Below are 27,786 nucleotides of genomic sequence, written 5' to 3' on the forward strand. Positions count from 1 at the left end.
TAGAAGTATGCCCATCAAATTTGAAACAAATTATTTGAGAGTGTGTTGATTTTCATTGTAAATGCTTGTGGCACTCCAAAAGTAATAGGAATTGTATGGCACAAGAAAGAAGGAATGTTGAAAAATATAAACTAGCATATAACTTTGCATTATTAAAAGAAATTACTTAAGAAGGAGGAAATTCTAGTTAATAATATGGGCTAATATTGAAATACAATCCTTAAAACAAATCAAACAAACATAAAAAGCCTCCAATAAGAAAAAGACTGAAGAAATTTGTTATACACCATCACAATTTACTGGTTACCAATGGAAACGACAGAGAAACAGAGAGCTGAAATTTGAGAACACATGCCTAATAGAAATCAGAGGGTGGCTCCCTTCAGTAAATCTGAAATTAGGATATTCATTAAAATGATTTCACAATGTAAGACCTCAGAGTTGACTGAACCCACAAAAAAGCTGCAGAATCTCCAGTGCAATGGATTTCCAGACCAGCACTGATCCTGGACTCTCCCCACATCCTAGAGGTAAGAGGATAAGAAGTGGTGAGATTTCATTTCAAAGAATGTATTTCCCCTTCTGTTTTTTAACATAAATAAATGAAGGCTTTATTGAATAAGTCTACAGTAGTGAGACATCAAGTAATACATTTTAGATTTTAACTAATGCATGCTCTCCTTTATAAATCTAAGCAAACTGACCAAAGAGAGATTTACAACAATAACTTTAAGCAATTGCTTTTGATATTCTAAACATTCAGATATTAGGGACCACACTCTTAAAAAAGTGCTTTAAAGACAAGTTCAACCTTTAAACTGTGATTCATGTTTTAGGTACTAAAGAATTGAGATATGATGATCCTAAGTATGTGTAATCAGAAATGTTGGTGATTCGCATTGTTCCTTCGTGCAACTGTTGAGCTTCATTCCTAGTTTCTGACAATTGCTTGCAAGACTGTATTTATATGTGCAGTACACACTTAGAACATTAGTTGTGTCTGGACCTGATTAAGGAACTGTTGATTGTAAACTAGTGTAGTTCTGGGTGAATTAATAAATTGTTGATTGGTTAAGAATAATTAAGTATTCTGATTTGAGTAATACTTTTCAAGTTAAAACGTTGACCTGAAAAGAACCCAACATTAACATTAGTAAGCTAACTTTCCCTGGACTTAATGAAAAGGTGTTATCCTACTAAATTGCATTGTAATATTGTCCATAACACTTATCAAACTGTCAAATCTAGTTTGTTAGATTTCAGCTTTAAAATTGTACTGGCACCTTGGAAAATTCATAAACATTTATCTCCTTTCATGCTTATATCATCTTCTATCTCTCCAATCATCTAAAAGGTCACTGTGGGGTGTCATCTTCACCTTCCTCAGCTTCAACAGTATCAACTCACTTCTGACAGCAGTAACTTCATGCTTTCCCTCCTCACCTTCAGGATCTTCTATTTTCCCCTATTCCTCTGTCCCTACTTCCTATGCTCTTCCCAGTCCAGTCTCCTAACTGCTGTATTAATCTCATTCTCAATTTTGTACCATTGTTCATGTTCTGTCCCACACAATGTTCAAACTGCTCCTTTTTCCAAGTGACATTTATTCCTTCCTTAAAACTCACTACTCTGGTGCATCTTTCTACTCCAATGCAATTAGCTCCTAATTTGATTTTGATCTCTTCTCATATGTATTGTATTTGTCTGGAGTTAGAATGCAATCTGCTTAAGGCAAGTACTTAGCCTTTCTACAAGTTTGTAAGGCACTATGTGCACTTATGAATTAAAAATACAAAGACTGTTGCTCCTCCATATTATGATTGTTGATACAAATTGAGACCTTCATCTACACCAGTCCTTATACATGCTACTCCTGGGTTTGGATTTGTTGTAGAATGTGGAAGATATAAGTATCTGCAACTCTATTTAACTAGTTTCAGAGTAGCAGCCATGTTAGTCTGTATCCGCAAAAAAGAAAAGGAGTACTTGTGGCGCCTTAGAGACTAACAAATTTATTTGAGCATAAGCTCAACTGTAACTGTAGCTCACGAAAGCTTATGCTCAAATAAATCTGTTAGTCTCTAAGGTGCGGCAAGTACTCCTTTTCTTCTATTTAACAATTCATTCTAGTTAGAATTCTGTTTGCACCCAATGGCTCCAATTGAAATAGTAACATATAAATATAACTTTGTCTTCTTGGAAATAGTAGATGTAAATCTGGGTCTAGTGCATTATGCAATATGCTTGTAATAGACCCAGAACTGATTTTTAAACTGTGCCTTTTAGTCATGACTATGTAGCAGTAAAAACAGATTTTAGATATAAAATTATTCTTTCTGCTTTTGCTTTACCTTATTTATTTCTTATGACATAAGATTGTACTACTGAATGATAAGCAGAATGAAGGAAGATAAGTAGTCATTATTCTTGTTAGTATTTTTCAAGGTGGACATAATCTTTAAAAATGAATTTCAGAAGCACAGTTGTTACTATGATAATTACCTAGACCACTGTTTTCTTCTGGGCTATTTTACTGTATTTTATAGGTGTTCTCTTGTAATGTGAGTCAGTGGTAACAAAGGACAAAATTTATGACCATTATGATTAAGTCAATGTCCAGTTGAAGTTTTTCCCAAAGTTTTCTACAGTCTTGTTTCCTCTAATTTTGTTCCCCCAATTTAACCTTTTCAGGAAGTTTAACACATGCCTGCATTTATACACAGAGTCACACACAGAGACACACAAATACAAATATTAAAAACGTGTATTTGAATTAAAAATATATAAAACAAACTTTTTTGTGTTTTCACAGTTGTGACATGTTCTTAATGTGGCTGAATGACCTCTGGGTTCATTAATAATACATTCCTACAGCATACATGCGTTCTAACCTTTCACCCATTCTAACACTGAAGGCGCATATCCCTTCGTTCAATGGCACATTATGCAGATCCTCACTAGTGAAAATGTTACTCCCAAAAGTTTTCTTTCATGTCCATTTAATGGAATTTCTTCTAAAATATTTAAAATGTTAACATCTGGATTAAATAAACTGAAAACATCTTGAAAACACTCTGTAGCATCTGACTAAAACATTGCCATTTTCTTTATATTTCCAAATCTCACTAAAAAAAACCCGTTTCCTTTTTACACTTTAGAGTACATTAGAGCTGCTCTGCACATTTGTGCTAGAGAGAGCAGAGAACCCCTCACACCCTCGTAGATATCACTGGGTTGCTAAAGTTCTAGAAAAGCTAAAGGGAAGATGGAGAGCACTGCAGGAAGTGCTAAGGGCGATGCATGATGCTGGCTAGCACTACCAGAAATGTTGGAACAAAATGGGGAAGAGGAATGCCATTGCTCTAGTTTGCTGTACACTTGGCAAGAGCTGCCCAGTCAGACTGTGAAGAGCACAGATTATACCCATAGAACAGATGAAGCAGCAGCTGCTCCTTAGCATGCTCCTCCTCAGTGCAGACATAAGGACTCCAGCGGATCCTACTTCCCAACCCTCTAATATTATTTTGGCTCAGAGCCATAACAGTGTCATAACAGGTCAGACTGGAATTATACCTGATAATAATTTGATACCTCACAACAAATATGGAAATGCTAAACTAATATCTGGTTCTTTGATCACACGATCTTTGTGATGGCTGGGTATGATTTTTAATTTGGAGCAATATTTATATCAACTATAGAAGTCATCAATCTTGTTAAATGTTAATGTTTAACTGAAATACCTGGAAGAGTGGAAATGGAGGTAACAGTAGTAAAACACCATATTCAATAAGTACAGAGGTAAAGTTTTGGGCCCCCCACTCCAGAAACAACAATGATTAGGGGGCTGGGACACCTGACTTATGAGGAGAGGCTGACAGAAATGTGCTTATTTAGTCTGCAGAAGAGAAGAGTGAGGGGGAATTTGATAGCAGCCTTCAACTACTGGAAGGGGGATTCCGAAGAGGATGGTGCTCGCCTGTTTTCAGTGGTGGCAGGTGACACAACAAGGAGTAATGGTCTCAAGTTGCAGTGGGGGAGGTCTAGGTTGGATATTAGGGAAAACTATTTCACTAGGAGGGTGGTGAAGCACTGGAATAGGTTACCGAGGGAGGTGGTGGAATCTACACCCTAAGAGGTTTTTAAGGCCCAGCTTGACAAAGCCCTGGCTGGGATGATTTAGCTGGGTTTGGTCCTGCTTTGAGCAGGGTGTTGGACTAGATGACCTCCTGAGGCCTCTTCCAACCCTAATCTTCTTAGATTCTTTGAAAGGAAATAAAGGATACTGCAAAACTCATAAGGAAGTCATGAGGGTCAGCTAATTACTTAGGGTAGGATCCACAAAGGTACTTAGGTGCCTACGTCCCTGTTTTATGTAAATCCCAGTTTTTGCTCCACTATGAATAAACTGGGCCAGAGAGTGAGGGAAATTGAGGGTGACTCTGCAGTCCAGTCATTAGGGCACCCACCTGGGAAATGGGAGCTTCAGGGTCCAGATCCCCTGCTCCAATAATTCTTTCATCATTTACCCACAGTGTAACAGCTTCAACAAGAGAGACTCGGGGATCCCCCTGCCTTCCCCACCCCCATTCAGAATATCTTGTTGCTCAGCAGTTAGAGAACTCTCCTGACATGTGGGGGACCCTTGTTCAAGTGTTTTTCTCCCCTTGTGGTAGAGAGAGGGGAGTTAAACCTGGATCTCCCACATCCCAAGTGAGTGCTCTAATCACTGGGATAAACATTATAAGGGGTGCATCATCACCATCCTCCTCCCCTCAGACACCTTCTGTTTTGTGTGGATTGGGGCAGGCACCTAACAACACATTCCCATGAGAAACAGATTAGGTGCCTAAGCCATGTGACTCAAGCCATCAGGTTTCCTATTCATGGCTCGCTAAGCAGAGATAGGCACTGCCCTACAGCCTGGATTTAGGTGTCTACTTCCAAAAGAGAGGCAGGGTTTAGCACACCCCCTCTGGTTAGCATCTCCCCTTGGCTAGCTTAGGTGGCTAGGATCACATTTATACGTGCCTATCTCTTCCCATTCATTCTACAAGGAGCCAAGGTGCCTAACTCAGCTTTATTGATCAAGTGTGGATTTTCTGGGCATCTTAAAGTTAGGCCCTATGATGTTCTGGTTTGTAATGCCTTATTCCCTTAGCACTCAGAGTATCAAGTACATTTAAGGACATTTTTCTGCATTTTCTCTCTTATAACATGACAAAACCCATTAATTAAAAAAAAGAAAAGAAAAGAAAAAAGCCCTGTAACCAGTTAGTATTATGGGAATTATCTGTAAAACATGCTGCAAAAGGAAAACCTGGTGTATAAGATCTAATGGCATTTTTATGTTCACTATTTCTTAGTTTTAGTGGACATACAGTCTTTAGAAGAAATAAAAGTCCACAAGAATATCTAAGAATATCTATCAAAGCACTGTAGTTGTAACACATGTTATGTGTTATGAAAACGTAAATGTAAAAGTTATGTTCTTTCATTTGATGAGAGATATTTGCTTCTGGATGGCAAAGACTGCATAGGAGTTAAAAGACTTTGGGTGACTGACTGGGTTAGGTATAGGACAAAATACTCCAGACTAGATTCATACATGCAAGTGGAAAATAGGTGTATAAAATACACATGGGCCATGCATGCAAAATACAGATCCAGATTTCAAATGCTCTAAATCTATGTGACTTGTTTGTGCTATCCATACTGCAAAGTTCCTTTTGAGTTCTCAGAGTGCACAAAATGCACAATTTGAAAATAAGACCCTCAGAGAACAACATCTTTCACATGCAAAATCCCTCCTAAATTTATTTACCTTAATACTACTGCTGTACTTCCTGCTTTCCTCCATTTTTACACAGAACTGATTTCTATCTCTTCAGACCTTGGCATTCTGACATTGCAAGGAAAGGTCCTGCAAAAGATATCAAGGTCGGGTTGGACATCATTTTCCCCAGGAGTCCTCTTTTCATCTTCTTTGATATTGTCCTGCTTTGGGAGAGATTTATCTCAGTTTCTCTCAGACTAACAACTCTCTCTTTACTGGTCTGGACTGGGTGGGAGCCAGTTCCTTTTAAAGGGAGTTTGCCATCAAACCCTTGTGACCAAATAATACATTTTATCCAATTAGCTACAACTTGCCAATTCAAGCAAACAACCTTTACAAGGGCTTGTCTGAGGCAGCTGGCCACCTGTTATATCGTGTTACAACATGGTGAGGTCATTAGCTCATACAGAGTGACTAGGCAAAACACCAAACACAAAGCAGGAGGGTGTTTTCTCAATAAGAGATACAGCAGGCAGGCAGGCAGAGCAGTCAGACAGAGATCTTTATTGAGCATGCATAGAAGCCAGGATTACATGCTGAGAGGCCTGAGCTTGTCAAGCAGCAGCCTCGCCATCAGCATTAATTCCTGAGCACCAGGTGTAACACCAGATTAGGTCGCTCTTTCTGTAGTTGTACTCATCATACTGCAAGTGGATTTCTGGACACAGTAGCAGATAAACACATGCACCATTATCTTGTTTGGCTCCCATCATCACTCCAGTGCCCAAGAAAGGGATTCACAGAAGCCAGCAATCTGAGCAGGGAGCCACATAAGATAGCCAATAGGAAATGCTAATGAGAGGTCCTCAAAAGTAGATAGGTGCCTAACTATGGCCCAGGGAGGAAGCACCTGTCTGCATTTGGGATTCACATCCAAGAACTTACTTCTGGAGCTAAGTGCCTATGCCAGGTCAACCCTTTCTTACAGAAAATCTAGAAAGTCAGACTCCTCCTACATTAGAACCAATAGCCCAGAGCACTCTCCTGAGCCGTGGGAGACCTTTTCTCAAATCCCTCCTTTGCCTGATTTAAAGCAGGGACTTGAAGTTGGGTCTCCCCTAATGCAGGTAAGAGCCTTAACAATTAGGCTATAGGGTATGTCTAACTGAAGCTTTCCTATTGTACATTGTATAAATAATTAAATATCCATTAGAACAGGGACCTGAGCGTGTGCATCCCACACCCCAGAAAAGTGCCTGAACCAGTAGGCCATCGAGTCAATCGCTCCCTTTCTCTCTCTGGCCCAAAGAATATGTGAACAAAGTGGAACACCTTTCTCCCAAGACCTCTTCCCACCCCAGAATAGCACTCATATGGGAGACCTTAACTTACGTCACTGATCCAAATCAGGTACAGTGAGGATTATTAAAACAGGTCTCTCCCATCCCAGGTGAGTGTCCTAACCACTGAGCTATTGAGCATACATACACACACACACAGCCAGCCAGGCCCGCAAAATTCAAAAAGATAAAACAAAACTTATTTAGTGCAGAATCAAATTCAAGGATTAGATTCAGCAGCCACAGGTTTCCTACAAATCTGTATTACAGCAAGAAATTGTGGTCTTTCTTTTGTATCAATTTCTGCCCATCTCCTCCTCTCTCAAAAAGTTTTCAAGACACAGAGAACATAATTCTTCTGTGACAATGTTCTGATATAAAAAAAGCAAAATAATGTCAGTGCAAATTTGTGTTGATAACATTTAATTAGTCAAGATGATGGCCGATGGAGATGACATTAAAATGTCAAAATATGTCTATGGAGATAACATGATGATGTCAAGACAATAGAAGAAAAAAACATGTACATTCTGGCAATGTAGACCAATATGTCAGAGCTAGAGCTATGTAAATAAAGTTAATGTTATAATATTTCTCTTCATGTCATTTTATGATTGCTCAGGCAAAATAATATTTAATGTACTTCTTCACCAGATATAGGGTCATAAATGTTAGTGTTTCTACACCTTTGACAGTGAACATGCTGCCTTCCATGTAACAGCAATGAGAACTGAATATCACTATGAGGCTGAGGTTGCTGACGTTCCATCTAGATTTTTCCATCTCTCATATGTGTATTGTTTCCCCTTCTGTTTGACACCAGTATACTAGGTCTGTAGTACTGAAAAAGGAGAAAAAATTGAATTGGCTCATATGCCCTATGTCCTCCCTGGGTAAGAAAGCATGTGATCATGGCAATAAAATGGAAAGTGTACCAAAAAAACCACCAAATCAAAATAGTATATGTTCTGTGATCTCCTGTGCTTCATTAAGCATACATCTCAGTAAAAAGTCTGAGAAATTGAGGCTACAGGAAGGAGAAAATCATAATTTTTTATTCAGAATGAGGGTTTGTCCAAATGGCAAAGGTACATGGACTTCTCCCTGTGAGAACAAATGCAAAAAGGACTTATCTGTGACTCTCTCTCCCCACACCCTCCACCTACATATGAGAGTGAATCAAATAAGCAACTTTTAAACTCTCTTGTCTATATAGTGTTTTCTAAACATTAACTAAGGTCACAGCACCTTGCGAAGTATATAAATATTATAAGTGATAACTTCTATCTCAGATATATTATATTTTCATAGAAATGTACATCCTGGAATATTCCAAGTGCTTTAAAATCTAAAAAAAGAAAAAAGAAAAACACAGTAATACACAGTCTAAGCAGAGAATCCTAATCCACTTCTGAAATGGGGCAGCTGTTTAATGGTGCAGAGCAACACTATACACAGTTTAGGACAGGAAGTTGAGAATACCCTAACAATTTAAATCTGCAGAAGGGGGATGTAGCTAGGCAGAAAATAATCATCCAGTAAGGAATCTGGACAACATCCATTTCTGTAAAAAACTGGACCTTTTCTTATCACATAATAAGACTCTCAGGGTATGTCTGCACTGTGGCTTGCCTGTGCCAGCTGACTCAGGCTCGTGAGCTAAGGGGTGTTTAACTGCAGTATAGATCATTGGGCTCAGGCTGCAACCCAGGCTATAGGACCATGTAAGGTGGGATGGTCCCAGAGGTCAGGCTGCAGCCTGAGCCTGAACGGCTACACTATAATTAAACAGCCTTGCAACCCAAGTCCCATGAACCCAAGTCAGCTGGAACAGGCCAGTCACAGGGTTTTAATTGAATAGTAGACATGTCTTCAGCTTTATATGCATCTGAAAGTTCAGATTTCTGGCAGTGCAGTGCTCCTTAATATCATGCTGGATTACAGGTTCCCTTCTAACTACCTAATTCAGCAAAACCACTTTTTGTAGCAGTTATGTGTTCTTTGGCAGTCAACTACATAAGTACTGACCCAATTCAGCCCTGCTTAGTTTGTGATATCCTGTAAAATTACAAGGTAACACATCTTTAATATTAAGTTTATCAGAATTTTGCGACAACTCTCCAAACACTTCAGTTTCTCTTTAAGAAACCTCATTTTCATTTGTTTTTTTTAATCAAAATAAAGCAATATCAATGGAATGACAAATAATTTTCTTACTGAAACACTGTATCGGTGATAGACTGTCAGGAAAGGGTTATCAGTACAAGTGGGAAAAAATGACAAAGAAATCAAACACAATGAATTCTGTCTGAATGTAACTTCACATTTTTAGATAAAATAGCAGAAAAATAAAGGGAACCAAAGTGTTCTTGATTCTACTGCTTTGAATATATGCATTGATGTATATACTCTCCCTCAGCTGAGTGTGCTAGAGTACATTAAGTATCAATGGGAAAATGTTTTATTAGGGACTGATTTTGAGTGATTTCTGCATCGGTGTGAACAATAGTATTGATAAATTGTATAATCAATCACTTGACCATACTTGGTTTCATTATGAAATATGTTCAAGAGATCAAATAACCAATGCCAGTCAGGCTTATTAATATGGTAAAAGGTTCTATACGATACCAATCTCTGCAGAGCAGTCCTATGCAATGGTGTTACATTCACCTTACACATTCCCTGAAGTTACATCCCTAAAGCCAGCTTTTTATACCCTATTTGTTTAACAGTATATGGTATTATATACAATACCTGAAACTGGATATAATTAATTCGCTTGCTACCTTGTTTGTTTCTGGTACCATAGTGTTCGCTTTATCTTTGTTCTGAACCAATGCGTGCCAGGAACTAAGGGGCATGAAAACTCCTCCTAGGCCTGTATCAGGATAAATAGGTTTGTGAGGGTAACTCCTTTTCTGTTGCTTTGAGGAAACAATTACATGTCCTGATACTGCTAGTTTTTCTATCCACTTAAGCCAAAACTTGCCTCAGTCAATGCAAGGTATTATGGGATACTTAGCATAAGTGAATAAGATTATAACAAAGGTAAAGGCCAATCTGGGCTATATGATTGCTATATTAGTGCTTAATAATATGTGTATTTAATAATTTATATATGCTAGCCAATCCAAAAGCAGAAGGGCAATGACTCCAACTGGAGCTCGTCAAAAATTTTCTGAAGGAATTAATTGTTTTTTAGTAAAGAATTCAGTTTGCAACTAATGTTTTGCACAAAGAGTGTCTAAATATTAGATTTGCAAATGCTGTTGTGGTGTCTCATGAGAGAGTTTTAGTTTGGTTCCTCATATTTCCCATTCTTCCTATGGCCTGGTTTCCTCAGCCAGACTACATTTCCCATAATACACAAAAAACAATATTAACTGAATACATTATCTGCCAGTTAGTACTAGACCGCACAGAAAGCTGGTTGTATAATGTGACAATGTATTCCAGAAAAAAAAAAATTATTGGTTAATTCAGAAAAAAATATTAACTATGATTAATTGAAGCAGCCCTATTGCATTTTCAAATCTTAGCATAAACATGGATTTAAAATGCTATTTCTCCCTTTAAAAAAAAAAAAATGCTGCCCTAATCACTTTTGCGTTGTTGTTGTTTTATACCTCTTCTTAGTTCCTGCACATATTTGTATTACTTTTGTTTAAGACCCCCAAAAGCCGACCAAGAGAACTTTTCTTTCCCTGCCAAATTTTCTTCTACACTTTTCTGCACCTACTGTAAAGCATATGTGTTGATACTTTATTTCCCCATTATCAATTATCATACCCTGAAATAGAAATGTGCCTGTTTTGCTAAGAAATATTTTGGCTCAGGAAAGATATTAGACACCTGCAGCCACAAGGTCCTGATGACTCAATCAACTCTCAACAGTGGATCCAAGTAATTGTATGTGCACCACAGCACCAAATCCTAGGGCTGTGTTTTGATGGGCATGTTAAAGCTAGGGAAAATGGCTAGTGGTGATAACTGCTAGTGAAAGAGCATGTCTGGCTCTTCAAGTGCATGAAGTCTCCTATGGCAAAGCTGGTGAAACAACTTTCAAAGTATAACTTTGGTGGAAACAATGCTGCAGCAAGCTAGGGAATAGCTTAGAACAGTGTTGTAGATGGATTGTGTTACACTGGTCAATCACAAAGCTAAGGAGTCATGGTCAAATTCTTGGAAAACATTGGATCATAAAAACCAAATGAAGAATGGAAAGAGTAAGAAAAGTATGCTGGCTTGGTCATTGCCTGGAGAAACAAGAGTTATGTTCATATCTCAGAAACCATGACAGTGGTGAAAAGTAAGTGATTGAAACAAACACAAACATAACATCAGCCAGAACAGGGCAATGGACTCAAACAATAATGCATTTATTGGAAATATGGAATGTAAGAACATTATTCCAGACTGGAGTACTTGTGGTAATGATGTATGAGTTGAATAGATATGAGTAGAAATCATTGGTCTTGTAATGAGAGAATTTTGCTTTGAGTTTTCTGAAATACCTTACAGCACCTTAAAAAGGCTTAGAGAAAAACCTAGGAAGGGGTTTAAAAACACTGTAAAATTCACTTCTACAAATTGACATAATTAAAGTAGTGACAGTATCAGGACACTTTGGTTTGCATAAAAATGTAATTAGTTTTAAGATTAGGGCTCTAATTAAGTAGAAATCCATGACAGTTTAAATTTTAAAAATCCAAAATGGCTGGCCAAAATGGCAGAGAGAGGGATAAATTTAGGTAGTGAAAAGTTCTAGAAAACAAGATGGCATCAGAAGGAGGATCTTAGAAAGGTCTAGAAACCAAGATGGCATCAGGGGAGGAGCTTTCCTACCTAAAAATAGGTATGACATCGTGGGGAGGAGCTGGAAAAGCTGGAAGCTGATTGGCTTAGAGGAGCTGACCTTGAGAGAACAACCAGTATATAAGGCCGACAGCCAGCAGGCTGACACTGTAGTGTGTTAGATGTAGGAGGCTTTCAGCTAACAGGCTGAAAGTAGTTGGTTTGAGGCTTTGCATAAGAACGGAAACTGCCTGAAAAGAAGAGCAGAACATCCTGAAAAGCAGCTACCTTGAAAAGCAGCTACCTGGGAAAACAGCAGCATCAGCAGAATCTAAGGTCACCATGGCAATGACTCTCCTAGCAGCAGTCCCTGCTAAGCAGCAATGGCTAACAATCAACTGCCACAATGCCTGCAGCCTGGGACAACAGCTGTGAGAAGTGCAGTCTTAATATCCGTCACCTCCTAGCGCTGACATTGTCCTCCTTCAACTTGACAGATCAGAAGGACCAATAGATGGGTCAGAGGGAAATTTGAGTATAAGTGTAAGTCTGATCTTTTCTACCTAGTATTTAAAAGTATATGGGTCTGTCTGTAAATAAAGTTGGATGCCTGCATTTTGAGTGAAATATCCTGGACCTGCCCTGCAATTGCTTGGCCAGCTCTTACAGGATGTTAGATATTAAGCGTTAAATGTTAAGTGTTAAGTGTTAATGTTAAGTAAGGTTTTTTTAATGTTGAATGTTATGCGATAATGATTTCTCATGTGTATCTAGAGACCGCATAAACTACATTGTATTATGTACGAGATTAGATTGTAACACTGACTAAAAACCATTGTGTATTCGGGATATTTATATACATGTTACATTGAAGCTGCTGTATTCTTTGTATGTGTTAAATATTTATTTCATTGTGCTGCTTTAATTATAAGATAATTTAAATGAAATGTTATTATCTTTGTTCTATGTATCGTTCTTACTTTATTAAATATATTTTCAGAATTTATTTCTTTTAAATAAATAATTCTTCTGTTTTCAAAGAATTACTGCTTGTGTTTGTCAATTCTTGAGCAGAAAGCTGTATCTGTGTCCTTTCAGAGTTTAGCAAGACCATCTTGCTTTGTGGAGCCCTCTGCTGATCAGAGACAAGTCCCCGGGTAACACCCTGGCAATGCCTTTAGGGCGGGCCACAACCTTGTTACCCTTTTGTTAATTGGAAGCGCTATTGTAGCTAACATAACTGGTGTCTAAAAATTGAGGGTAACAGTCTAAGCAAAACAAGATGGGAAAGAAAAGGAGAATTCTATCATAATTAACATAGGGTATTGACATTTTGAAATGAAGATGGTGGACACCAGGATGAAGTTGCACTGATGTTACAGACTAGGGCAAGCCAGGCTCTTATGGAATTTAACCCAATATCTCCTCATATGTTGAAGGTGAGATTCAGAATAAAATACAGTGCAATTCCAAAGAACAAGTATATCACTGACCTCAGCAGTGCCCAAAGAAGAATTTGACAAATTTTATAATAATCTATGGAAAATAATATTAGACGTTTCAAGACAAGACATATTATTGGAGATGGGAGATTTTAATGAGAAAGTGGGATAGGACTGGAATTCATGGTCTGGAGCAAAAGGCAGATTAATACTAAGTGAGGAAAATGAAAAAAAAAAGAAAAAGAAAAAAGAGAAAAGCTCCTAAATTTCTGGATAAGCAACAGCCTAAAGATAATGAACACAATATTTCAACAAAGAAAGCATAGGGTGACCAGATGTCCCGATTTTATAGGGATGGTCCTGATATTCAGGGCTTTTTCTTTTTTTTAGCACCTATTATCCCACACACACACACACACACACACACCCCGTCCTGATTTTTCACACTTTCTATCTGGTCACCCTAAGAAAGCAGCAGAGGAAGCTGATATCATCTGATGGACAAATTAAGAACATGATCAACTTTAAACTTATGGATCACAGATAGAAATCAAGTGTGTTGTGCAGATCTTTTGTGGCTGATATTGGATCAGGTCATAAGTTAATACTGGCATCAATGAGGTTGATGCTGAGAGCCAGTAAAAAGAGCCAGTAACTAATATCTACAATGTGGACAAATTGAAAGAGCTAGTTTTCAGGAAATAATACAAAGAAGCTGTGCAGAAAAAAAAAATAACGTCTCTGGTAGAAGAAAAGATGAAGATTGAAGAGACATGGAACAGTGTAAAAATGGGATTATGAGAATAGTTGAACAAGTATTGGGCTAAAAGGCCAAAATGAGAAAACCAAAATGGATAACTGATGAAGTGCTGCAGCTGAGAGACAAACACACATAAGATGCTGAAGGAGAATAAGTAGGAAGATGTAAATCTAAGAGCTAAATACAACAGGGTGATCAGAAAAATAAAACAGAATGTAAAGACAGACAGAAAAAATGGATAAGAGAACAATGTAAAGAAGCAGAAAGAGTATGAATGTGAAGAGAAAATGAAATACAACACAGGGGTTGTATTGTAAGATAAGAGGACTGAGTGGGATATATGAGTTGAAAATAATGGCAGGGAAAGACAAGCACAGACAAATAACTGAGGACAAACAAGCAAAGAATAAGCAATGGAAAGAATATTTTGAAGAGCTGTTCAATGTGAAGAATACAATAGATAAAATGGTCCTGGAGAAGCTTCCCAGCAGAAATGAGGAAGAGCAGATGCCGGTATTGTTAGAAGAAGAAGAAATACATTTCTCAACAGAAAAAGGTGCCAGAATCTGACAAACATAACCACAGAGTTGCTGCAAGCAGGCAAGGAATACATGGTAAAGGTAATGCACAAGCTATTCAATAATATTTGGAATCAAAAGCAAATTCCCAGTGAATGGCTATGGTGCCAATCCATGAAAAGGCAGGTAAGAATGAGTACAAGAATTGCAGAGGTATTAGCTTATTGAGTGTCAGGGGAAAAAAAAAACATTCATGAAAATGTTGCAGAGCAGAATGGAGAGGAAAGTAGAAGTGGCACTTGCAGATGAACAGGGCAGATTTAGACCAGGGTGAAATACAATATGTCAGTTATTTGTGATAAGACAGATATCACAGAAGTACATAGAACACAATTAAACCTGTTACAACTTTATAGATTTCAAACAGGCTCTTCTTAGCATTTGGCAGAAAAGGTTATGGCAAGTTATGACAATGTCTGGCATTCTCCAAAAACTGATCTAGTTGGTAGAAAAGATCTAAGGAAATCAATGAGTGCAGTGCGACTGGACAAGAAGCTGATGGAATGGTTCAGAACTACCATAGGAGTTAGACAAGGATGCACACTATCACCAGATTTGTTCAGCTTGGTAGTGGAAGCAGTAATGGCTGTAAGCACTGAGAGATGAAATGGTAAGATTCATGTTATGTGGTAGGACAGTGCATAACCTTAGATTTGCAGAAAATATTGAACCCACAACATTGACCATGGAGGATGTACAGAGAATAAGTGACAAAATACACTCAGTAAGCAGAGAATTCAGATTGAAAATCAGCATGGAGAAGACAAATATTATGACAATTGGAAGACAAGAGAAAGAGGTAAAGATCAAATTTGGAGACAAACAACTAAACAAGTTGTGCACCTCAGAGGATAGAAGAAAGGGAATTGTGAAGAGGACATAAAAAGAAGAATTGGATTAGCCACTACTCCATTCAAAACACACTGAAAGAACTGGAAGGCTAAAGAAATGTCATTAAAAAACAAAAGTCAATGTATATGAGACAACTGTCATGCTGAAACTCATGTATGGGTCAGAATACTGGAGTATCAGGAAAGCCCACACATGAAAGACTCTGGCTATAAAAATATACTGGCTGTGGGAAATACTGAGAGTTTTAAGACTGCAGAAAATAAAAGAAAATGAAGAGATAAGAAAATGGATAAGGCAAGACATAACACTGTTTCAGAAGAATCACGAAAGACCACTGCAGTGGTTTAGACACATGTCAAGAAAGGACCCAGAAAGGATACCATACATAGCAGTTTATATCAGAGCGGAAGGAACTAGAAATAGAGGATGACCAAAGATGCTCTGGATAGACATGGTGAAGAATGGGACAAAATAAAAAGGCTTATAGATGAATGAATCTGTGAAGCTGGTACAAGATAGAAAGTGGTGGAAGGATTTCATTCATCTCCATTGCCAATGTGGAACTGATGGATCAGAATCAAAGATTACAGAGAGATGGATCTTTAATTCTCATTTGTCAGCTCTACAGCAACAATGGGGTTGAATGGGGTTAGCCATCACTTTCTATCTTGTACCAGCTTCACAGATTTGTTCATTTTTAACCTTTTTGTTCTATATCATTCTTCACTTGGTTTATCCAATATATCCTCATTCTTCCTGTCTAGACAAAAGAATGTACAGACATAGATAAAAGTTTTGTTGTTGTTGTTTTTGCAACTGGAGGTATGCTAAAACAACATGCACTAAAAATATACTGCATTTTTGCCATTTTCTGTCAGAAACTGGCATACCCTTGGGCCTAATAAGAGTGGCCTTTGGATCGTTGAAGCCAAAACTGTAGACTTTATAGTAGTACAAGTTTTGTTAGACTGTTTTATTGCTTCTTTGTTCCTCAAATATACATTATTCATCAAAGAACTTAATTCTAACTTATGCAGATGCCTGGCCTCAAATGGGACATTTGAAATGATGGTCATAATAATAATAATAATAATAATAATAATAATAATAATAATAATAATAATGAAAGTACCATTTTAACACAAAGAATCCAAAGACATTGTCTCCTCAATATGATGAATTATTCCTTACTTTCTGGTACCTATTCTGTTTCCCATCTGAACACATTATTGATCATGCCCAAAATATTCAAAAATAGGTGGGTATATAAAAATTCTTAAGTTAGACTCCTAAATTTAGATTTAGGAACCTAAATAATAGACCTGGTTTTCAAAAATGCTGAACATCCAACAGACCTCAGTGAGGTGAATGGAAGTGGCTGATTACTCGGAACCTTTGAAAATCAGTCTACTAATGCTGATAGTGATCCCCTTACTCATTTTGAATAGTAGCTTACTCTACAAGTAGTCCCTCTGAAGGCAATGGTCTCCTTGTGGAATCCTATGAGTAAAAGCATCATAATCTAGCCCTTATTTAGGTACCTAAATATGGATTTAAGAGCCTAACTTTAGCCTCATATTTTTGAAAATCTGAGGGAATAGCTTTTAATTAGGTAAAATATGAAATACCAAGTAGACAATACACAAATCTTTCCTGAATTATACCCTTTACAACCCAAGGATTTGGCCTTATAAGACTAAGCAGAACAGCTGTATATCTGTGCTCATTTTAGAGACTATTTGTTTAGAAGAAATACTAGGATCCCAAATGTTAGTCATCTAGTAGCTTTGTCAATTTAACTGGAGTCTTAATAATCTTTAAAAATATTATAATGAATTTCGAAGACGAATATGTTGAATAGTGCATCTGCTTTCCAACAAGAAAAATCTAAAATAAATCAAAGATATTTTAATGAACAAAATGACTTATAGAAGAACTCCTGTAAATGTACTACACACTCCTTGCTAAATATTAAAAATAGGTATGTGTGAACTTTTTGTAATGAATCATAATTCTGTAGCATTTGCCATGGAACAAAACAAAACAAAACAAAAACAACACAAAACAAACAAAACGCACCTTCAGAATGTTTGACTTACTTGAAAATCAGAATAGAAACAGGTTTTGTATGATTCCAGGGTTCTTTTATGTAGAACAGGATCTCTATTTCTACCCTATTATTTACCCTTCTCCTCCTCCCTTTCCCTGGGCTCCTCCATCAACTGGTGTCTTACTGCGGGGAGGTCCAATGACCTTCTCTCATCTTGCCTTATGCATTCAAAATTCTTCAGAAGGTGGTTAAATGGACTCTTCCTTGCTGGGATGACTCTTATCCTGCCTTAACAGATGTCTGGCTGGCAAGATAGATCACCCACCTCTGTCAGGGTACTAAATAGTTTGGGCTCTGGTTACCTGGGAGCCTCTCTCCTCACATTATAGCACAGCAGATATGCTCAAGATATCAACCCTATGGTTTAAAAGAGGGCTCGTGGCAAGATATTCTCTGTGAGGAGTCCACGATTGTGGAACTCAGTTGCCCAACTTGTTAACTTTCAGGATGCATTGAAAGGGTCACCTATATGTGGGGGCTTTCCTGGGAGGGTAGGGTAGAGGGTTTTGCATGGCAAACTGTGAAGCACTTCATTTATGACAGAATTTGAAAAAAAAATTAACTGGATTATTTGTGATAGAGATGAGTGATGTTATGAAGCAGCTTTGGGTATTAGACCGTTTTTGTACTAAGGGTATTTGGTCTTCTGTTGTATTTTTAATATTTGTGCAGGCACTTACAGCTTCGATAGGTGCATTAACAAGTCAAAATTAATTAATGTATTCAATGTACCTTTGATATCTCCTAGTAGAAAGTATCCTCACATGAGAGTATCCTTTGCGTTGGAGTAGCCCACCAATAGGTCCAGGACTCTTTCATTCCCAGGAAGCAGGAATGAAACAGGAAGCAGATGAAAGCCTCCAGAGAGCTTGGACGGCAGCACGGAGCAACCCACCGCCTCTCAGCTCCTCTAATCGATCCAGGTTTGTTGTAGAAAAAGGACTTTTATACAATGAAACTCTTTCTGGTGGACACCAGGAAGACTGGCATCCTCAGAGACAGTTGGTAGTTCCAACTAAATACCGAGCCAAGCTCTTGAGCTTAGCCCACGATAATCCTAGTGGCCATGCTGGGGTGAACAGGACCAAAGATCGTTTGGGGGGATCATTCCACTGGGAGGGAATGGGCAAGGATGTTTCTACCAATGTCCGGTCTTGTGAAGTATGCCAAAGAGTGGGAAAACCCCAAGGCCAGGTCAAAGCCCCTCTCCAGCAACTCCCCATCACTGAAGTTCCATTTCAACGAGTAGCTGTGGATATTCTGGGCCCTTTTCCGAAAAAGACACCCAGAGGAAAGCAGTACATACTGACTTCCATGGATTTTGCCACCCGATGGCCGGAAGCAGTAGCTCTAAGCAACACCAGGGCTAAAAGTGTGTGCCAGGCACTAGCAGACATTTTTGCCAGGGTAGGTTGGCCCTCCGACATCCTCACAGATGCAGGGACTAATTTCCTGGTAGGAACTATGGAAAACCTTTGGGAAGCTCATGGGGTAAATCACTTGGTTGCCACTCCTTACCACCATCAAACAAATGGCATGGTGGAGAAGTTTAATGGAACTTTGGGGGCCATGATACATAAATTCGTAAATGAGTACTCCAATGATTGGGACCTAGTGTTGCAGCAGTTGCTCTTTGCCTACAGAGCTGTACCACATCACAGTTTAGGGTTTTCCCCATTTGAACTTGTATATGGCCGTGAGGTTAAGGGGCCATTACAGTTGGTGAAGCAGCAATGGGAGGGATTTACACCTTCTCCAGGAACTAACATTCTGGACTTTGTAACCAACCTACAAAACCCCCTCCGAACCTCTTTAGCCCTTGCTAAAGAAAACCTACAGGATGCTCAAAAAGAGCAAAAAGCCTGGTATGATAAACATGCCAGAGAGCGCTCCTTCAAAGTAGGGGACCAGGTCATGGTCTTAAAGGCGCTCCAGGCCCATAAAATGGAAGCATCATGGGAAAGGCCATTCACGGTCCAGGAGCGCCTAGGAGCCGTTAATTATCTCATAGCATTCCCCACCTCCAACCGAAAGCCTAAGGTGTACCATATTAATTCTCTAAAGCCCTTTTATTCCAGAGAATTAAAGGTTTGTCAGTTTACAGCCCAGGGAGAAGAGGACGCTGAGTGGCCTGAAGGCGTCTACTAAGAAGGGAAAAGTGCTGGTGGTGTGGAAGAGGTGAACCTCTCCATGACCCTTGGGCGTATGCAGCGACAATAGATCAAGGAGCTGTGCACTAGCTACGCGCCGATGTTCTCAGCCACCCCAGGACTGACTGAACGGGCATACCACTCCATTGACACAGGTAATGCTCACCCACTTAAAGTCCAACCTTACCGGGTGTCTCCTCAAGCTAGAACTGCTACAGAACAGGAGATCCAGGATACGTTACAGATGGGTGTAATCCGCCCCTCTGGAAGTGCATGGGCATCTCCAGTGGTTCTAGTTCCCAAACCAGATGGGGAAATATGTTTTTGCGTGGACTACAGTAAGCTAAATGCTGTAACTCGCCCAGACAACTGTCCAATGCCACGCACAGATAAACTATTAGAGAAACTGGGATGGGCCCAGTTCATCTCTACCTTGGACTTAACCAAGGGGTACTGGCAAGTACCGCTAGATGAATCCGCCAAGGAAAGGTCAGCCTTCACCACACATCTCGGGCTGTATGAATTTAATGTACTCCCTTTCGGGCTGCGAAATGCACCCGCCACCTTCCAAAGACTTGTAGATGGTCTCCTAGCAGGATTAGGAGAATATGCAGTCGCCTACCTTGACGATGTGGCCATATTTTCAGATTCCTGGGCAGAACACCTGGAACATCTACAAAAAGTCCTTGAGCGCATAAGGAAGGCAGGACTAACTGTTAAGGCTAAGAAGTGTCAAATAGGCCTAAACAGAGTGACTTACCTTGGACACCAGGTGGGTCAAGGAACTATCAGCCCCCTACAGGCCAAAGTGGATGCTATCCAAAAGTGGCCTGTCCCAAAGTCAAAGAAGCAGGTTCAATCCTTCTTAGGCTTGGCCGGTTATTACAGACGATTTGTACCGCAATACAGCCAAATCGCCACCCCACTGACAGACCTAACCAAAAAGAAACAGCCAAATGCCGTTCAGTGGACCGAAAAGTGTCAGAAGGCCTTTAACCAGCTTAAAGCGACACTCATGTCTGACCCTGTACTAAGGGCCCCAGACTTTGACAAACCATTCCTAGTAACCACAGATGCGTCCGAGCATGGTGTGGGAGCAGTTTTAATGCAGAAAGGACCTGATCAAGAATTCCACCCTGTAGTGTTTCTCAGCAAAAAACTGTCTGAGAGGGAAAGCAACTGGTCAGTCAGTGAAAAAGAATGTTACGCCATTGTCTACGCCCTGGAAAAGCTACGCCCATATGTTTGGGGATGGCGTTTCCACCTGCAAACTGACCATGCTGCGCTACAGTGGCTTCATACCGCCAAGGGAAATAACAAAAAACTTATTCAGTGGAGTTTAGCTCTCCAAGATTTTGATTTCGAGATCCAACACATCTCAGGAGCTTCTAACAAAGTGGCTGATGCACTCTCCCATGAAAGTTTCCCAGAATCAACTGGTTAAAATCGTCCTTGAGATGTGGAAAATATTGTTAGTCTTTATGTACTTGGTAGTATATTTAGAGGTGCATGTGTCTTATTAACTCTGTTTTCCTAGATCTCCGGGAAGAAATCTCAGTCAGCGTTTCACCCTAGCTGAGATTTGGGGGGCGTGTCAGAAATATAAAGGGAAGGGTAAACCCCTTTAAAATTCCTCCTGGCCAGAGGAAAAATCCTCTCACCTGTAAAGGGTTAAGAAGCTAAAGGTAACCTCGCTGACACCTGACCAAAATGACCAATGAGGAGACAAGATACTTTCAAAAGCTGGGAGGAGGGAGAGAAAAAAAGGGTCTGTGTCTGTCTGTATGCTGCTTTTGCCTGGGACAGAACAGGAATGGAGTCTTAGAATTTAATAAGTAATCTAGCTAGGTATGTGTTAGATTATGATTTCTTTAAATGGCTGAGAAAAGAATTGTGCTGAATAGAATGAATATTCCTGTCTGGGTGTCTTTTTTGTAACTTAAGGTTTTGCCTAGAGGGATTCTCTATGTTTTGAATCTAATTACCCTGTAAGGTATTCACCATCCTGATTTTACAGAGGTGATGCTTTTTTTTTCTTCTATTAAAAGTCTTCTTGTAAGGAAACTGAATGCTTTTTCATTGTTCTGAGATCCAAGGGTTTGGGTCTGTGGTCACCTATGCAAATTGGTGAGGATTTTTACCAAACTTTCCCCAGGAAGTGGGGTACAAGGGTTGGGAGGACTTTGGGGGGAAAGACGTGTCCAAACTACATTTTCTCAGGAACCCAGATAAAGTTTGGTTTTGGCAGTGGAAGTCCAAGGGTAAAATAGTTTGTGCTTTGGGGAAGTTTTAACCTAAGCTGGTAAAAGTAAGCTTAGGAGGTTTTCATGCAGGTCCCCACATCTGTACCCTAGAGTTCAGAGTGGGGAAGGAACCTTGACACCATCACTTAGCATCATTTCAAGATATTCTTGTTTATTTCCCCTACTCCTGACATATATTCAAAATAGTGGCTGGGATCATCTTCCCTGCTCATGATTCTGACCATGTTATCCCCCCCACTCAGATCCCTCCACTAACTCCCTTTTTTCCATCACATCAATTTCAAACCTAATGTGACTTCACCACCAAAGCCATACCCAACTGTGCCCTCCCACAGCTGATCACTTTTGTCTCATCTCGTGTCACCCTGCTCACCTCTGCTCAGGCAGTAATGATAGCCTTGACTATACTTCTCACACAACCACTCTCAATTTTTTCACATTGCCTTTTACACATATCACACTTTTCCTGGTTTCATCTGTATGGGCAAACACTTTTCTTCAAATCCCTCCCCAAGAAACACTTGGATTGCAATGCCTATAAGAATGTGGCAATTTATAACGGACTGTGTGAGAGGCTGCCATGTATAACTGACATGTATTATCTAATATAAATTAACAAATACAATATATACACATGTTGATGGTATCCCTTTCTTCTACCCTTCTTATCATGTTTATCTCCATAGACTGTGAGTTCCTTGGGAAAGGGACTGTGACTTCCTCTGTATGTGGCCAATGTCCAATCATTGTGGATGTCGCTGGAATACAAATAATAAATAATAATCAATAATTGGTTTACTAAAAGCACTGTTAGTGCATTTGGGTGCTTCATATTCTTCGTCTTTTGTTTCGGAAAGAAGCTCTACTCCCTAAGATATCACAACATATTCTCTGATCTTAACCTGACAGGTACAGAAGCTTCCACTGTGACAATTTGTGGGAGGCAATCTAATCATATAATTGAAAGACATACAGGAAAATCTGCCCCCAACAAAACATATTTTCTTACAAAGCATGCAGGAGCACTCTCTCCACTTCTGTGTGCCTTGTAAAATTACAGAGGATGATAGAACATAGAAGATCCCACCTCCTGCACACTTCTTAAATTGAATGGTTGCTCGTCTCCTCTCCTGAGGCCCTCCTACAGTCTGTGGGAAGGGTGTGTGTCAAGGTTCCTCCCCCACTCTGAACTCTAGGGTACAGATGTGGGGACCTGCATGAAAAAAAAACCTCCTAAGCTTATCTTTACCAGCTTAGGTCAAAACTTCCCCAAGGTACAAAATATTCCACCCTTTGTCCTTGGATTGGCCGCTACCACCACCAAACAAATACTGGTTACTGGGGAAGAGCTGTTTGGACACGTCTTTCCCCCCAAAATACTTCCCAAAACCTTGCACCCCACTTCCTGGACAAGGTTTGGTAAAAAGCCTCACCAATTTGCCTAGGTGACTACAGACCCAGACCCTTGGATCTTAAGAACAATGAACAATCCTCCCAACACTTGCACCCCCCCTTTCCAGGGAAATGTTGGATAAAAAGCCTCACCAATTTGCATAGGTGACCACAGACCCAAACCCTTGGATCTGAGAACAATGAAAAAGCATTCAGTTTTCTTACAAGAAGACTTTTAATAGAAATAGAAGTAAATAGAAATAAAAAAAAAATCCCCCCTGTAAAATCAGGATGGTAAATACTTTACAGGGTAATTAGATTCAAAACATAGAGAACCCTTCTAGGCAAAACCTTAAGTTACAAAAAAGATACACAGACAGAAATAGTTATTCTATTCAGCACAATTCTTTTCTCAGCCATTTAAAGAAATCATAATCTAACACGTACCTAGCTAGATTACTTACTAAAAGTTCTAAGGCTTCATTCCTGGTCTATCCCCGGCAAAGACAAAATATAGACAGACACACATACCCTTTGTTTCTCTCCCTCCTCCCAGCTTTTGAAATTATCTTGTCTCCTCATTGGTCATTTTGGTCAGGTGCCAGCGAGGTTACCTTTAGCTTCTTAACCCTTTACAGGTGAGAGGAGATTTCCTCTGGCCAGGAGGGATTTTACAGGGGTTTACCCTTCCCTTTATATTTATGACACGCCCCCCAAATCTCAGCTAGGGTGAAACACTGGCTGGGATTTCTTCCTGGAGCTCTAGGAAAAACAGAGTTAATAAGACACATGCATCTCTAAATATACTACCAAGTACATAAAGACTAACAATATTTTCTACATCTCAAGGACGATTTTAACCAGTTGATTCTGGGAAACTTTCACGGGAGAGTGCATCAGCCACTTTGTTAGAAGCTCCTGAGATGTGTTGGATGTCAAAATCAAAATCTTGGAGAGCTAAACTCCACCGAAGAAGTTTTTTGCTATTTTCTTTGACCGTGTGAAGCCACTTCAGTGCAGCATGGTCGGTTTGCAGGTGGAAACGCCGTCCCCAAACATATGGGCGTAGCTTTTCCAGAGCGTAGACAATGGCGTAACATTCTTTTTCAGTGACTGACCAGTGGCTTTCCCTCTCAGACAGTTTTTTGCTGAGAAACACTACAGGGTGGAATTCTTGATCAGGTCCTTTCTGCATTAAAACTGCTCCCACACCACGCTCGGACGCATCTGTGGTTACTAGGAACGGTTTGTCAAAGTCTGGGGCCCTTAGTACAGGGTCAGACATGAGTGTCGCTTTAAGCTTGTTAAAGGCCTTCTGACACTTTTCGGTCCACTGAACCGCATTTGGCTGTTTCTTTTTGGTTAGGTCTGTCAGTGGAGCGGCGATTTGGCTGTAGTGCGGTACAAATCGTCTGTAATAACCGGCCAAGCCTAAGAAGGATTGAACCTGTTTCTTTGACTTTGGGACAGGCCACTTTTGGATAGCATCCACTTTGGCCTGTAGGGGGCTGATAGTTCCTTGACCCACCTGGTGTCCAAGGTAAGTCACTCTGTTTAGGCCTATTTGACACTTCTTAGCCTTAACAGTTAGTCCTGCCTCCCTTATGCGCTCAAGGACTTTTTGTAGATGTTCCAGGTGGTCTGCCCAGGAATCCGAAAATATGGCCACATCGTCAAGGTAGGCGACTGCATATTCTCCTAATCCTGCTAGGAGACCATCTACAAGTCTTTGGAAGGTGGCGGGTGCATTTCGCAGCCCGAAAGGGAGTACATTAAATTCATACAGGCCGAGATGTGTGGTGAAGGCTGACCTTTCCTTGGCAGATTCATCTAGCGGTACCTGCCAGTACCCCTTGGTTAAGTCCAAGGTAGAGATGAACTGGGCCCGTCCCAGTTTCTCTAATAGTTCATCTGTGCGTGGCATTGGATAGTTGTCTGGGCGAGTTACAGCATTTAGCTTACGGTAGTCCACGCAAAAACGTATTTCCCCATCTGGTTTGGGAACTAGAACCACTGGAGATGCCCATGCACTTTCAGAGGGGCGGATTACACCCATCTGTAACATATCCCGGATCTCCCGTTCTATAGCAGTTTTAGCTTGAGGAGACACCCGGTAAGGTTGGACTCTAATTGGGCGAGCATTACCTGTGTCAATGGAGTGGTATGCCCGTTCAGTCAGTCCTGGGGTGGCTGAGAACGTTGGCGCGTAGCTAGTGCACAGCTCCTGGATCTGCTGTCGCTGCATACGCCCAAGGGTCATGGAGAGGTTCACCTCTTCCACACCACCAGCACATTTCCCTTCGTAGTAGACACCTTCAGGCCACTCAGCGTCGTCTCCTCCCTGGGCTGTAAACTGACAAACCTTTAATTCTCTGGAATAAAAGGGCTTTAGAGAATTAATATGGTACACCTTAGGCTTTCGGTTGGAGGTGGGGAATGCTATGAGATAATTAACAGCTCCCAGGCGCTCCTGGACCGTGAATGGCCCTTCCCACGATGCTTCCATTTTATGGGCCTGGAGCGCCTTTAAGACCATGACCTGGTCCCCTACTTTGAAGGAACGCTCTCTGGCATGTTTATCATACCAGGCTTTTTGCTCTTTTTGAGCATCCTGTAAGTTTTCTTTAGCAAGGGCTAAAGAGGTTCGGAGGGTGTTTTGTAGGTTGGTTACAAAGTCCAGAATGTTAGTTCCTGGAGAAGGTGTAAATCCCTCCCATTGCTGCTTCACCAACTGCAATGGCCCCTTAACCTCACGGCCATATACAAGTTCAAATGGGGAAAACCCTAAACTGGGGTGTGGTACAGCTCTGTAGGCAAAGAGCAACTGCTGCAACACTAGGTCCCAATCATTGGAGTGCTCATTTACGAATTTACGTATCATGGCCCCCAAAGTTCCATTAAACTTCTCCACCATGCCATTTGTTTGATGGTGGTAAGGAGTGGCAACCAAGTGATTTACCCCATGAGCTTCCCAAAGGTTTTTCATAGTTCCTGCCAGGAAATTAGTCCCTGCATCTGTGAGGATGTCGGAGGGCCAACCTACCCTGGCAAAAATGTCTGCTAGTGCCTGGCACACACTTTTAGCCCTGGTGTTGCTTAGAGCTACTGCTTCCGGCCATCGGGTGGCAAAATCCATGAAAGTCAGTATGTACTGCTTTCCTCTGGGTGTCTTTTTCGGAAAAGGACCCAGAATATCCACAGCTACTCGCTGAAATGGAACTTCAATGATGGGGAGTGGCTGGAGAGGGGCTTTGACCTGGTCTTGGGGCTTTCCCACTCTTTGGCACACCTCACAAGACTGGACATAGGTAGAAACATCCTTGCCCATTCCCTCCCAGTGGAATGACCCCCCCAAACGGTCTTTGGTCCTGTTCACCCCAGCATGGCCACTAGGGTGATCATGGGCTAAGCTCAAGAGCTTGGCCCGGTATTTAGTTGGAACTACCAACTGTCTCTGAGGATGCCAGTCTTCCTGGTGTCCACCAGAAAGAGTTTCCTTGTATAAAAGTCCTCTTTCTACAACAAACCTGGATCGATTAGAAGAGCTGAGAGGCGGTGGGTGGCTCCGTGCCGCCGTCCAAGCTCTCTGGAGGCTTTCATCTGCTTCCTGTTCGGTCTGGAACTGTTCCCTTGATGCTGGAGACATCAGTTCCTTATTGGATTGTGGACCTAGGCTTGGTCCCTCTGGAAGCGATATAGGGGATGGGGCTGTTTCTGTTGACTGTGAACCGCTCTCCGCTGGTGAACTATGTTGGGATTCAGGCTCCGGCTGAGCCTCTTGTGTCGGGTTATCGGCTGCTGTCAGTTCAGGGTCGGTGGGGCCCTCTGGTGTTGAGGTTGCAAGTACTGGATTCAGTGCTGGCAATGGGTCTGGTGTTGGTTGTTCGGCTGGTTCCGGTTCTGGGACTGGTTCCGTCTGGGTCTCTGGGACTGGATCCACTACTGCTGTTGCAGACATTGGTCTGGGGTCCGGATCCATCACCTCTGACCGGGTCCTGATAGAAGTTTCCGGAACAGAGCTAGGCCTCACGGCTTGGTTAGCCTGGCTGCGGGTGACCGTTCCCACCCTCTTGGCCTGCTTCACATGATTGGCCAAGTCTTCCCCCAACAGCATGGGGATGGGATAATCATCATAGACTGCAAAAGTCCACGTTCCGGACCAGCCCTTGTACTGGACAGGCAACTTGGCTGTAGGCAAATCGAAAGAGTTGGACTTGAAGGGTTGAATCGTCACTTGGATCTCTGGGTTGATTAAATTGGGGTCCACTAAGGAAGCATGGATAGCTGACACTTGTGCTCCGGTGTCCCTCCACGCGGTGACCTTC

General features: G+C 40.7%; 1 long non-coding RNA gene across 1 annotated transcript; it reads left to right on the forward strand.

Annotated features, from left to right (window-relative positions):
• The first annotated feature begins 311 nt into the window (after positions 1–311).
• LOC119565208 lies at positions 312–19,803 on the forward strand. Its single transcript, XR_005223848.1, has 3 exons — positions 312–530; positions 18,404–18,578; positions 19,760–19,803. It is a non-coding gene; the product is annotated as an uncharacterized LOC119565208 (long non-coding RNA).
• The last annotated feature ends 7,983 nt before the right edge of the window (positions 19,804–27,786 follow it).

The sequence above is a fragment of the Chelonia mydas genome, chromosome 1 (genome assembly GCF_015237465.2).
Source record: "Chelonia mydas isolate rCheMyd1 chromosome 1, rCheMyd1.pri.v2, whole genome shotgun sequence".
NCBI lineage: Eukaryota > Metazoa > Chordata > Testudines > Cheloniidae > Chelonia > Chelonia mydas.